Source organism: Dipodomys merriami, unplaced genomic scaffold (assembly GCF_024711535.1).
Source record: "Dipodomys merriami isolate MVZ:Mamm:240054 unplaced genomic scaffold, mDipMer1.0.p SCAF_1, whole genome shotgun sequence".
NCBI classification, from domain to species: Eukaryota; Metazoa; Chordata; class Mammalia; order Rodentia; family Heteromyidae; genus Dipodomys; species Dipodomys merriami.
The window spans coordinates 52,290,106-52,304,615 of NW_027202270.1; positions in this window are offsets into that span (position 1 = coordinate 52,290,106).

The following is a 14,510-nucleotide window of genomic DNA, read 5'->3' on the forward strand; positions in this document are numbered from 1 at the left end:
AGCGGTAATTTCCCCACCCTCTGTGGAAGAGTTCTCTAGGCCATTAACTCCTTGAGTTTCTTTTCTCTGTAGAAACTCAAAACCGTGTCCAGTTAATGAGTTGTTTTAACCTATTCCTAGACTGTAGCTGAACTTCAAGTAACACATCCGGGAGTTTCAAAACACACTTCTATAGTGTTGATGTCACACTAGAAGTTTAAAGTCAAGACTATAGCTAGGCCCCAGAGGCATACACCCTTGACACTTTATTTAAGATAACTTGTAGTAGAAATGTACAAATGGGCTAGTATTTGTAGTTTCGTAGATAAATTATAGTCACAGTTGTCAGATGAAGCAAAAGGATGTTTAGTCAACTTTGACCTTAAAATAAAGTTGAAAATGCAGTGTAAATATGTCCCAGGTATGATCTATGTCCCATACTTTCAAATTTTAAAGGCTGTTTACATGCTGATAATGTGTTTCCTAATTATACATACCAAAAGAATCGCCTGATAAAAAGTTAAAGGTTCAATTGTTTTTCTTCATTATGTAAGAAGGATTGACAACTCTAAATTTTGTAGCTTTAGCTTTAATAAGCTTGGATTTTTAGCTTAGAAACAAAGACAAAAGTATTATTTTGCATTTTCTCTGAAGAAATAAGTTAACATTTTTTGAAAATGGAAGGCTGTCTTTTAAAAAAGTGTTAATTAGCAGAAGAAATTAACCTTGCAAAGCTGAGTAACTTAACTTGCTCAACTACCCTGGAGAGGAAGAAAGTGTTGGACCTTGTGAAACAATTGTTATCAGTAAGAGGCAGAGAGAAAAGGAAGATTGCTAATGTCCAAGCTACTTTTGAGAAAGTTTCAGTTCCTGTAACACAGTAGAAAATACTTTAGCTAATAAGGTTAAATTATTTGGATAAATAAATTGGAAGAGAAGGATAGCAAAACTTATGTGATAAAAGAATGTGTAACACATTATTAAAGTACCACAAGTGGTATTAGAAAGCAGAACAAATTGCCAAATTTTGTTCCAACTGATCACATATTCAAAGAAATGCTTAGGAAGGATTGAGTGATTTATTTACACTGTTTTTCTAAATCAAAAGTCAGAATGGTTGTGCATCTTCTTTTGGTAAATGTATCATTAATGATGTATTGCAGTTGTATACATTAGGAGTCAGGTCTCATGCATTTCTGCATATCTAACTTCAAAGACAGTTTTCTCTCCAAGACAAAAATGTGGATATGATTGCTACCATCCCTTTTAAGACACAGCTTTCCTTATATGGACTTCCTTCAGTGTGATAACAGATTCTGGTCAGCTCTGCTTTGTCCTGTGGGACTAGGCTCTTGTTGCCTCTTGTGCTTTGACTAACAAAGTCCTTTCTCTCTGACCCAAAAATTCCATGCCTTATGCCAAATTCTATGAGACAGAAAGGCTAACTTGTTAGTTTGCAAATAGAGTGAAATATCAAATCCTTTAGAGCTCCTGGCAATGTATCTGGTTTTTTTTTTTTTGTTTGTTTGTTTTAGAGAAAAGGCTACCCAGGAAAGTAACTACCACAGAGTAACCACCACAGAGTAGATACAGAGAGGATTTCAAGTGCAACAAAAATCTCCACAAATGGAAGGTTTCACTTATAAATTTTCTGGTATTAAAAATAATAAAAAGATCCAGATTGATTTTAAAATATTAGTAAATTTTGCTTTCATGATTCACTTAGTGTTCTATGAACAATAACACTTTATTAAAATATAATGTACTAAAGCCAATTTTAAGTCATGTAGTTGTCTTTCCAGAACAATGCATGCTGGTCTAGTGTGTGTGTGTGTGTGTGTGTGTGTGTGTGTGTGTGTGTGTGTGTGTGTGTATGTGTGTGTTCTTTATTATTTTATTTTATTTTTTATTATTTTATTATTTTATTATTTTATTGTCAACACCTTGACAGAGGGGTTACAGTTACATAAGTAACATAAGGGGTTACAGCAATAAGTACATTTCTTGTTGAACTTGTTACCCTCCCTCATTTTTCTCCCTCTTTCCCTCCCCCCACCCACCAAAGTTGTACAGATTATTTCCAACATATTGTCTTGTGCATATTGTCCTTTGTGTCTGTGCTTGATTTAGGTACCCTGGTATTGTATATATGCTTATCTGAATTAGGGAAGAGAAGGCAAACAACAAAAGAGTGAGATATAGTTATATTTTTGTACAATGAAAACTACACACAACAGTCACTGTGTGTTTTGAAGTGATTTTTTAAAAATAGAAATATACTGGATGTATAATACTATTATCTCCAATTTATGAATGTGAAAAGTAACGTGGAGAATTATATTTCTCTTACAGTTGCATAATCAGTAATAAAGCTGAGATTAAAACCAATTTGGCCAGAGAATGTGGTCTCTTAATGTATTTCTACTTCTTCCCTACCTCTAATTGTAGCATTTCAAAGTATAATAAAAAGTCACTTCCAATACATAAAAAGGGAAGGTAAAGGATAGGAAAAATCTCAGTATGAAACAGATTAGATAACAGAGTTATCTAGAGTAACAGATAAGGAAATACATTTGTTTTTACCAAGAGGAGTCAATCTAATCACTTACATTATATACTACACATGCTCACATGAATGCCTACCTATGGAATTCCCTCTGAATTTTGATGGCCTATGGACTTATCATGCATTTAGATATTTAGTTAATTATCTTACCCTCCCAAAAAATTAAAAAAGTTAAATTGATTATGCTTATCCTACCTACTGGTTGCCACCTAATTGCCTCTTTCCCTCTATATGAATGGAGTGTCAGGACACACATATGAGAGGTAAGAACACAAATCCTACTACTGCTCATCAAATTTTCATTGCAGTAGCAGAGCCTTTCCCTCATTGTGATAGTCAACTTTTTGCTGCTGTGTGCTTAATAACTTTCAGGGGAAAGGTTCATAGTTTCACATGCTTCAGTCCATGGTTAGCTCGCTTCATGGCTTACAGATATGTGGCAGGACAGAAAAATCATGATGGAAGGGTCTGGTGGAAGAAGTAAGCTCCCCTCATGGTGGCCAGAAAGCAGGGGGGGAGGGGGAAAAGAGAGAGAGGGAGAGAGAGGCAGAGAGAGAGAAAAGGAAGGACTTGGAATTCCATGTTCTCTTCAAAGACACACATTCAATGGCCCATTTCCACACCTAGGCTTACCTTCTAAGATCTCATTTAGCTGAATAGACTAGACCATGGACGAAATCAGCATCCTTATGATCCAATCACTTCTGAATAGTGTCACTAGTTTAGGAACAAATCTTCAACACATGAGCTCTTTGGCACATACAAGTCATTTCCTATTCAAGTCTTAATACTCATATAAATCATTTATACTAAATATTTAAATAAAACTTATCAACTAATGAGAATGAAAAATAACACAGGTTGTTTTCTGTCACAAAAAATCTAATTTACCTTGCATAATGTGTTAACTAATTACATTGCCCAATTTATTTATTCAGCAGTGAGTTATTGAACACATGTAATATAACACTACTTTAGATAGGAAAAAAAACACAGCAGTAAAGAAGAGGAGTAGTGATTGTTCATGCCAGTGAAAAGCTTACATTCAAACAAGGAGAAAAGACAGTAATAGTAAGATAATGAATATGGAAATTACACAGTATGTAAAAAGATGATAAGTGCTACTGGAAAAAAATGAAAATGGAAGGAAATTACAGGTTGGGAAATGACAGAATAAGTCACAGGATTAAATAGAATACTAAACATAGCCTCATTATAAAGGTGAATTTAGAACAATAACCTGAAGGATATGAACAGGTTGTGTTCATAGATATCTGTCAGAAAAAGAGTGCCAGGAAATTTAAAGCTAAATTCCCAAAGCAGGAGTTTGAGTGAACTGTTTGATAATGACTAGGAGTCCTGTGGCTTTGGAGTAGATTAAGCCAAATAGAGAGTAGTAGAAATAATTATAGAGCAGGCCCATTGAAGCAGATCTTTTCTCTCACATCTTTTATTCCTACTCTAGGTGACACAGCAAACCACTATGGAACATAGTATGACTTAATTTAGAAAAGATTGTTCATTCTGCTGTGGTGATTGTAAACTGAAGCAAGATCTGTGAACAACCTGTTTGTAGCCTACAGAGGATAGGGAGAAATGGTCAGATTGTTAGTCTAGTAGTAAGGTAAAACCAGAAGTATTTCCTTAAGCTTCTATATTTTCCCTTTAATATCCTGGTGAAACCTGGAGAAGCAGCTATTTGAGATGGGACCAAACCAAGAATCAGTATTGAACATGTTAAGTTTGAATTGTCTGTGAGATTAACTGACTGGCTCAGACAAATTGTTGGTCTGGAAATGAATAATTGAACAAGTGAGTCCTGCTGCAAACCACTCAATACTCTTCAGGAACTGTGTTTTATTCTTCCCTTCATATGAATCAACCATTGAGAAATGACAAACAACTCTCCACCACACTCCTAGGCTGGAAAACTGATCCAGAACAATTTTAACTGAGAACTAATTGATACTGCTGGCTACGAAAGTGGAAGGGGCCTGAGAAATTAATGCCTCCTTGGCATCATTGCTCAAAAAAAAATCAATGAATGTTAGAATTAACTTTATGACTCAGTGGATTAAATATATAGCTTATTACATATGCAAGATAATTATGGTAACCTCTGTATCTGTGTAGCATTTGAGAAAGCTCACACAGTGTCTTATTCGGCTCATGGTCTAATGACAGAATACCATAATGCAAACAACTTAAACAATTTGTTTCTCATTCTATAAACTAGAATTCTAAGATCAAGATTTCTATAGGGTTAGTGCATGAATATAGTCAATCCTTGCAAACAGCTGCTTTCTCCCTAAGTCCTAATACCATATCTGCTTGGTAGGTGTACTAATCTTAGTAGATGAACCACTTTATGACCTTATCTAAACCAATGACCACTTAAAAGCCTCATCTCTAAATACTATTATCAGGAGTTATAGTTCAAGCACATGAATTTGTGGAGAGATTCAATTTAATCTGTCCCACACAGAATCTGAAAGGTAAGGAAGAAGAGACATTTAGTCATAAGGTCTATTGTCATGTTATCACACAAGAATTTATTTAGCCAGGCGCCAGTGGCTCACTCCTGTAATCCTAGCTACTCAAGAGACTGAGATCTGAGGATCACAGTTCAAAAGCCAGCCCAGGCAGGAAAGTCCGTGAGACTCTTATCTCTAATAAAAACCACTAGAAAACCAGAAGTGGTGCTTTGGCTCAAGCGGGAGAGCGCTTGCCTTGTGCTGAAGAATGCAGGGATAGAACCCAAGCCCAGAATTCAAGTCCCAAGACCAACAACAACAACAACAAAAAAGTATTTATACCATGCTTATTCATGTGGATTTCTTTTACATATATGTGTGTTACATAGAATCATATTTCAGAAATCATCCTAATTGTTTCTGGTGTGGGATAGTGAAGAGTTATATGTATGCAAATAGCATACATGTAAAGAATAAAGAATACAAATGTCAAGAAAAGGCAGCAGCAAATGAAGCCATTGAGTTTCAACCATATTTCATTGTAAGACCCAGTTTCTTTCATGAAAGACTGCCTAAAGGCTACTGCCCACCTATGAGGACAGAAAGAAAAGAGTAAACGTCTAAAATAAAAGATAAAAAAATATGACTTGGTACTCATTACCTTGCTCATGTAACTGTAACCCTTCTGTACAGTAGTTTTACAATAAAAAGCATATTTATTTAAAAATACTATTTGCCATTTATTACCTCAGTTAACCAGTTGACTCCATGACCTTTCCCTAGCTAAGCTTTCAACAACAGTTTCTGCTTCTAATTCTAGTAAATTAAGTTTCTTTTCCTTTTGGCAGAATCACAAACTTTAAAGCAATTTAACAAACTGCACACATTCGAAAAGTGTCAACAGGGCTCTTCACAGGTTTCCTCACACATCCTCACATTGGTGATTTAGTCCTACAAAGCAAATTGGGTTCAATGCAAATGCTGAGTACTTTTTAATCATAATATGTATATACAACTAACGCTCAGTAAGAGCAGCAACAATATAATTATTAACCTCAGTAACTGATTATTCAGGCAATGTTTGACAAAAATGTTTAAAATTTTAAAGTCAAGTCACACACTCACAAATAGCATTTAGTTTGTATACAGATAACATAGTTTACTGTAAAGGCTGACATTATCCTTCTCTATTAATCCTCAGGTATTTAATGTATTGTGAAATAAAAGTCTCCCTTTTTGTCAAGCTATTAGTGGGAATGAGAGCTAGTAATAAGAATGAAGAAATTAGAGCCTAGTGATTCTTCCAGTCTAGTGATGTTTGAACAGCTATATTGCATGTTGTCACATTTCACCTTTACAACTACCGTGGAGGTAAGTAGCAGCAGTTACATTATATAAGGAAAATCATATAGTACTAGGTTGCATTGCTAAAGCAAAAACAGATGAAAATAATCTCAAAATACTTGTTTTTTAAAAAAATAACCTGATTATTTTTTTATGCTAGCAAAATGACAGCCCACAGTGCTTATTGTAGTTTTTCAACAAATGCAGGTAAATGAAGTCACATTCTTAGATTTTTTGATATGACCAAAATATAAGGATGAAATGATAATATCCTTAATTCTTCACATTATCCAAACTTAGAAACTGAAATTAAATAAAAAGAAAAAGCTCCTTTACTTCCTGCAAAGTCATGATATGTGCCAATGTAGATGAAGATTCTGGGATTAATGTTGGCTTCAGGAGAATGCAGAGTAGGTGCAAGAACCCCAGTCATGGAATTAGTCAAGATTCTTCAAACTTACCTCAAATACTGACCTGGCTTCTTGTTCTTTAGCGGTAAAGCTCAGTTACTGCTACATCCATTCCCAAGAATGGCTTTGTTTAAACACACTTATTATGGATTTTTAAGTCACTATTTACAAAGGTATTGATGTAGGTATGAGACAGCAATAAGGGATAATATAGCTTCCCACTACAAACAGTAAGGCCACTATAGTATCTGTAAGACAATAATTCAGCCGCTGATACCTGGATGCAGTTTCTCCATGAAGAGGGTACCCTGAAACGTGACCTTTAGTAGACAGATAAATGATGAAACTGAATGAAATAAGAGACTAAATACTAAACTCTACTCTTCCTGACTCAGATCTCCTGCCAATGATTCTATTCACTGAGCCCAATCAGAAGCCAGAGGGAAAGGAAAATCACTGATGCTGTCAATCAAGGTCAGTTTCCCAGGAAACAATGCTATTTCAAGAAGGGTGGAGAGGGCATCTTCAGGGCAACTGAAATTTATTAAGTACTTTTAAAAGAAGCTCTAAACCTATACTTACTAATACCTACCCAAATCTAATAGCTCTTCAGTTAGCATCACAATCTATGCAATTATTATGTAAGAAGAAAAAAATTCAGATCAGTTACATAAAGCAAATATTTATAGAACATTTATGGTAATGCTACATCTGTTTTTAATCAAATAAAAATATATAACTGAACAACTAGGCTATACATTGGTTGGGTGAGGGGGAAATGACAGAAAGAGAAGGAGAAAAGTAGAGATTGAAGCCTAGGTTTTCATATTCAGCCACCAAGATTATCCTAAGGGCCACAACACTACAAGGGAAACTATAGCAACCAGACCAGGAGAAAAGGAGGGAAGAAAGCAAAGGGGGAAGAGAAGATGTAACCTAGCAACAGCTTCTTTATGTAAGAGTTTACCCATAAATTCTCTAATAATATTGTAACTAATTATATCAGAAAACTATTACTAAATATTACTACATAAAAAAGACTGGTTAAGAATGTGGGACGAAAACATTCAGGTATGTCAGTAGACACGATCATGATTATTTTTAATAAATTTCCTATGTAAAATGCCATTCTACATATTCTTTAAAATGAATCTACACCCAAGTTAAGGAACATTTAGAGGCAAACAAGGCTAATATCTATTGGAAAAGCTTGTGACTACTATCTTTTCATGCCAGCAGACAGATAATAAATTAATACCAATACAAGAATTTGACTTGTCCATGAACTAGCACTGATCTTTCAAATTTTTCTGTTTCACTAATTCTTATACCATGATATCAAAGAATATGTTACTGGTTCTCCTCATAATTTCCTATGTTAAATTCTTAGGAGAAGTGTACAGTAAGAATTAACTGACTCATTCCATCTACTGGCTGTGTGACATTGGCTCTTACAATGCAAGTAGTTTCTTTGGAACTGGCTTTCTTTTGCAAAACATTGATATTCCTATCAATCCTCTTAATATCATGGCAGAAAACTCAATTCAATGTCTGTAAACAAGGAAATTTATTGTCTTTTTATCTCTGGTGACCCAAAGCCCAGGCTTGGCTTCAGATTAGGCTTTATCTGGACTTCATATTTCCAGCTGTGCTCTCTGCCTTTGTCTGTGGGACATGAGGAAGTATTGGACCTACTCTTAATGGATCATTAGCCCATTGTTCCAAGTAACTATAGAGAATTTTCATTTTCTTCTTAGGTCCTAAGTGGGTTATCTGCCCATCACCTAATTACTGTGACTAGAAGGTGGGATCCCTTGATAGCTTAAATTGATCAGCTTTAACTTTAACTTTCTCTTTTGTGGGAAAGGAGCTAATACCACAAAACAATGTTTGAGGATGGGTGATTTTTTCCTACAGACAATCTGGGGTAATTTTTATAAATAAAGAAAGAAGGAAGGGAAGAAAGGGGGGAAAAAAGAAAAGAAAGTAAATAAAAGAAAGACAAATTGAGGGGGAGAAAGTGCCAGGCCAGTTTTTAGACATCAAAAGAGTTAATTTTGTAGACCTTAAAAATTAAAGTGGTAACATACAAACAGCTAGATATCATTACACATTGATCTTATATTCCTTCAACCCCAGCACACAGTATCTATTAAACAATCATTCCTTCTATGTGTTAAACTCTCCACTGCTGTTGGAGAGGTAAGAGAATTGAAAAAGGTGAAGATGTATTGCCTAGTCTTGTGGAGCTTAGACTTATTAGGAATGGCATATACATTGAAATGTAATTGCATCACAGTGAAGCAAGTACGGTGTGGAAGGAAGCCCTGGATGCTGTGGGGTAACAGAAAGAAGGTCGGAGGAGGGGCAGAGAGTCTTGATAACTAGCCCTGTATAGAGGCTTGGTGAAGGCTAATGTATAACAGAAGTTCCTAACATATAGGCACTAACCCTCTTATCCTCTGATTATGGAATGAGCCCTGGGCAATGTAGTTTTTTTATCTTAGAATTTTGTTTTTCACACTTTTTTCTGCAGAGTTTTATTTTCTTTAAGGATGTACATATGAGTTGCAGTTAAACAGAGCATTTTGTGAGTACAGTGCCTCTTGGTCAATGTCACTTCTTTTTACATTCTCAACTATTCCTCTTTCTCTCTCTTTTCTTAATTTTTAGATTATGTTTTACACTTGAGAGCAGCTTGATTTTAAGTGATTTTATTTTCTCAAGATTGGGCATAGCTATTCAGTACGGGTAATGAGGTAGAAGGTTACTCTCTTTGCTTTAATATGTGTACTTCAAACTAAATTATAACCATGGTTTTAGCTTTCCAGTGTGAACTATTGATTACCTGTTTTTCTATCAAGTAACATCTCTGGACTAGTATGTAGAATCATGAGTGTTTTCAGCTTAATTTCTTCCAGTGAAGTTAAGATTTGAACACGAAAACCCCACAAGGTGGCGACAGAGGAAACTTATTTACGGGAAACAGGACTGAGAAGGCTAAGAAAACACTGGATGTGACATTGTTCTTGAGTCTGACTTCAGACACATATTGAGCTGTAGGCTGGATCTGGTTCCATCTGATAACTAAGGTCAGGTTCGAATGCCTTTCATGAAGTGAATTTGAAGTTTGTTTCTTTTTTTTTTCCTCTGTAGTTTGTGGGTGTTTGACAACATTAAGTGTGAATAATATTCTTAATTCCAAGAAACAGCATACAGCACATTTATGGGCATATAAGTCATCTAATCACTCACAGTCCATGCCTACAGCTTTATTTATTCTTGTCTACCTATTAAAACCATAAATCATTCAACTTAAAATATTATTGAGTAGATCATTTAGAGAGAAAATAATCTTGTCCACTAGATTACACAAAAGAAAAATCTCTCATCTAATATAAATATATTTTTTGAAGTTACTTTGTGATTTGGAGGAGAAATAAGTAAATTGAATGAAACCATCTGTCATCAATGCCTTCTAAAAATATGAAAACTTCTTAAGGTCTGATATGACTATTCCAGCAGAAAGTGGCTAAACCTATATATTCTCAAAACAAATACCCAAACAAATTCAGTGCATATACATTAACCAAGAAGTCAGGTAAGTAAAATATTAATTGATCTGGAAATTAAAACCAGGAAATATTTTTATATGCAGTATAATTTTACAATATAAAGTGGTATAAACTAGAATTCTCAGTAAATAGATGTATCATATTTTCCTTAATTTACTACCTTCTCATTTATAACAGTAGAAGCTAATCACATCATCAACAAAATGCTCTACACTTTTCAGTGCGTGCCCAACTTTCCAGCATTGATAACTTCATAGGATAAAGGCATTGGCTTAGCCTGTATCATTACTTACTGAGTTCAGATATGTAAATTGAGGTAATCTAAGGAGGCTTTGATACAGTAATTCCACTTTACAAGAATTTCTTATATACCATGTTTAGTCTCTCTGTTCAGAGATCTGCAAATACACTTCCCAAAATATGTAACCCAAAAGTATAAAAGCACTAAAAGTAGATCTGCTTTTTGAAATGCAGTATGACCCAAAGCCTCATCCAGAATATATACTCTGTCCATCACTTCATAAGGTATCACTAAAGCACATGGTCTCCTCACTTATAACATTAGCCAACTGGGGGATGAATAATTTGTAACAAAATGGTTGTGTGTTATGATTATATAGAAGTCAAATTTGATATGAATCCCTAAGTTTTCTCATCATGACTTTTAAAAGTGTAAGAAAATCCACTCATATGTTTTTGACTGATACAGGAGTTGCTTTCTGTCCTTCTCTTTGCTTGGAGAATCAGCATGTCTGTAAGTGACAGGCAAGAGATAAAGCATTCTACCAATGTAACTCCAAATCAGAGTCCCCATGTTTGTTACTTTCTCCCCAGTTTATAGACTTTGTGTGTGTATGTATATGTGTGTATGTATGTATTTCAGTCAGATTAATATGGGATCCAGGTTTACAAATACTAGTTAAGAATTTATGCTCTCAAATGTCCAGGGTACTACAGTCAAGAAGTAGCATATTTTCTATAATATAGAATATGCTTTGTGTTCTACCTCAAATGTCTTGTCTCAAATGTCAGATGAATGGTCCAAACTACATCATGTCTGTTAATGAATTACTGAGACTATATATCCATATTGATCATAGCATTGGCCAAAATGAAATCATAAATAACTCAGGACTATGTCTAACAAACAGAATCCCATTTTCCAAATAATCCTTGTCAGGCAAGGAAAAGCAAAAATACATGATACATACATACACACATACATATATACATACATGTCTCAGGATATTATTGATGCTAAAACAAAATACCCGAGACAAGAAAATTTATAGAGACCCAAAATTTATTGCCCCGTGGTTCTGAAGATGAGAAGTACAAGATCAAAATTCTGGCAAGGTTAGTGCCACTCACGGAAAAATGTTGGCAAGATCCCATCTCTGTCAACAAACCAGTAATAGTGGTGCATAGGCCTGTGACTTCAGCTAGGTTAGGAGATTATGGGCAAGAGGATCATGATCTGAGGCTGACTCTAGCAAAATTAAAGATCCTACCTGGAAAATAACTAAAGCTTAAAAGGATTAGATAGGGGATAGCTCCTACACTAGAATATCAGCCACGCCTAGCAAGTTCAAGGTCCCAATTTCCCAGCATACAGTATTTTCCTGAATCACCACTTACCCAACAAAATGCCAAAAGATGTCTAAAAACTGATGGAACCTGAAATGTATACTGGAAATGAAAAAGAGTCAACAACAGGTCTAAGAAAAAGAAAGAGACATAACTACTTGTGGCTTGCCTTTTAAACATATATATGTTTATTTATTGTAAAGATACTTTACAGATGGGTTACAGTTACATGAGCAAGGTAATGAGTCCATTTCCTATCAAGTATTGTTATCCCCTCCTTTATTTTTCCCCTACCATCCCTTCCTTCCCCATCTTTCCAACTCCTCCCTGCCCCCCCCCACAAAGCTGTAAAGTTTGTTTTCAACATAGTATCTTGTACATTTTGTTGTTACAATGGGTCATCCTGTAACCTTATTTCATCATTTTGTTATTTTCCCTCCCATCCCCAAATTAGAAAAGAGTATATACAAGATGCAGGACACTGGAATCAAATACAGTGACAACAGGGATTATACCATCCACTAACAGAAGTCCTGTTTATATTATCGAAATGGTGGTGGATTCTTTTTAAATTATTTATTTTTATTATCTTTAAGTCATTCTACAAAGGGTAGTAGTTTCTTAAAGAGAAGCTCCATTCTGTTTTCCCAAGGGCTCTCTCACCATGCTCAGTCCTCATTTCTTTTTTTCATACATTTTTATTGTAAAAATACTGTACAGAGGGGTTACAGTTACATGAGCATGGTAATGAGTACATTTCCTATCAAGCATTGTTACCCCCTCCTTTGTTTTTGCCCTACCATCCCTTCCCTCCCACCTCCACAACTATACTCCTCACCCCTTCCAAATTCTAAAGTTCGTTTTTCAACATATTGTCAGTCCTCATTTCTTAATTGTGAGGCAGAGTGACATGTACTTGAAAACGATTAAGAATTAATCCTGGGTCTGGGAATGTGGCTTAGTGGTAAAGTGTTTGCCTAGCATGCATCAAGCCCTGGGTTCAATTCCTCAGTACCACATACCAGAAAAAGCCAGAAGTGGTGCTGTGGCTCAAGTGGTAGAGCGCTAGCCTTAAGCAAAAAGAAGCTCAGGGAGAGTGCCCAGACCCTGAGTTCAAGTCCCAGGACTGGCCAAAAAAAAAAAAAAAAGAATTGATCCTGAAGGTCATTATGTAATGCTGGTAGTCAAAGTTCAAGAAAGTCAGCTACATGGAAAACTAGCCTAAGTTACTAGCATATATTTTTATCTGGATTTTACCATAGTCTTTATAGCATTTATATTTATCTAGAAAGTTGGATATTTTGTAGTTGTTACTTACAGATTATGAGCTCCATAAAAATAGGAAGCATGTTTATTTTATTAATTGCAATAGAACTGGCCTCCTCATAGTAGTGTGTGTATGTGTGTGTGTGTGTGAGAGAGAGAGAGAGAGAGAGAGTGATTGAGTGAGTGTGGTGTGGTGTGTACTTGGGGCATGTAGCTCTTGCATGACTTTTTCCTTCAGGACTGGCCTCTACCACTTGAGCCACACCTCCAGTTTTGCCTTTTTGCTAGTTCACTGTAGATAAGATTTTCTGCCTAGGCTGACTTTCAGCCACAATTCTCAGCCATCAACCCTTGAGTAGCTAAGATTATAAATATGAACCATTGGCATCTGGCAGGATTTTAAGCAATTGAATGAATGAATGGTATAATTTTAATACCAAATACTTAAATATCTACTTTTGACCTACTCACTTCTAGGACAGTATATTTCTTATCCATATCCTGCAACCCTTCCTCATTCCTCAGAGTTTGAAACCAAAAGACAGAAGGAAACAGAATGAATTGGGGTTGGTTGCTCAGTTTGTGTGTTTGTTTTAACATATTGAATGAAACATACAGGCAGGTAGGGAGCTGAAAGTGTATTTTTAAGAAGCCTTAAATATACTTCTTTAAACCCCGTAACTAAAATTAATTATTTGAATGCTTGTGTAGGAACAACATATTTGATTCTTTTCCTGCTTGGTACAAAGTCAACTCCCAAAATCAAAGTAAAAGAAGCAACAGAAGAAGAAATGGAAAATACAGTTATGAAGAAATGGAAAATACAGTTTCTCAAGGCTAAGTATCCATGCACTCATTCATTTCACTAATTTTATCTGTGTGTTGGACATCAGGCCAGTTGCTAGAAACAACTAAAAACCCATATTTGGAGAAGAAATCATCAAGGACCTAGTATTTCTATGTCATTTCTTCAAACAGCTTACTAGCCTTGCAGGGAGAAAAAATTTTAGCTACATAATACACTTAGAGAACACAACAAGACCACATGTTATAAATACTTATTAGATGATTTTACACACCTCCAATAACTAGTCTGAAAATTGCAAGTTGCTTACTTTTTCCACAGTGTCATTGAACTTTCTTCCCTATATTATCCAGACTTCACTGAGTATGCTTTGCTAACAGATTATTTTTTCTACATATGTCTTGGTAGCCTAAATGGCCCCTCCATCTTCCATATAACTCTGGACCATGAGGTTCTAATTATGATGTTATGTACTGCTATCACCTCTAAGCTGCTGAATGCCTC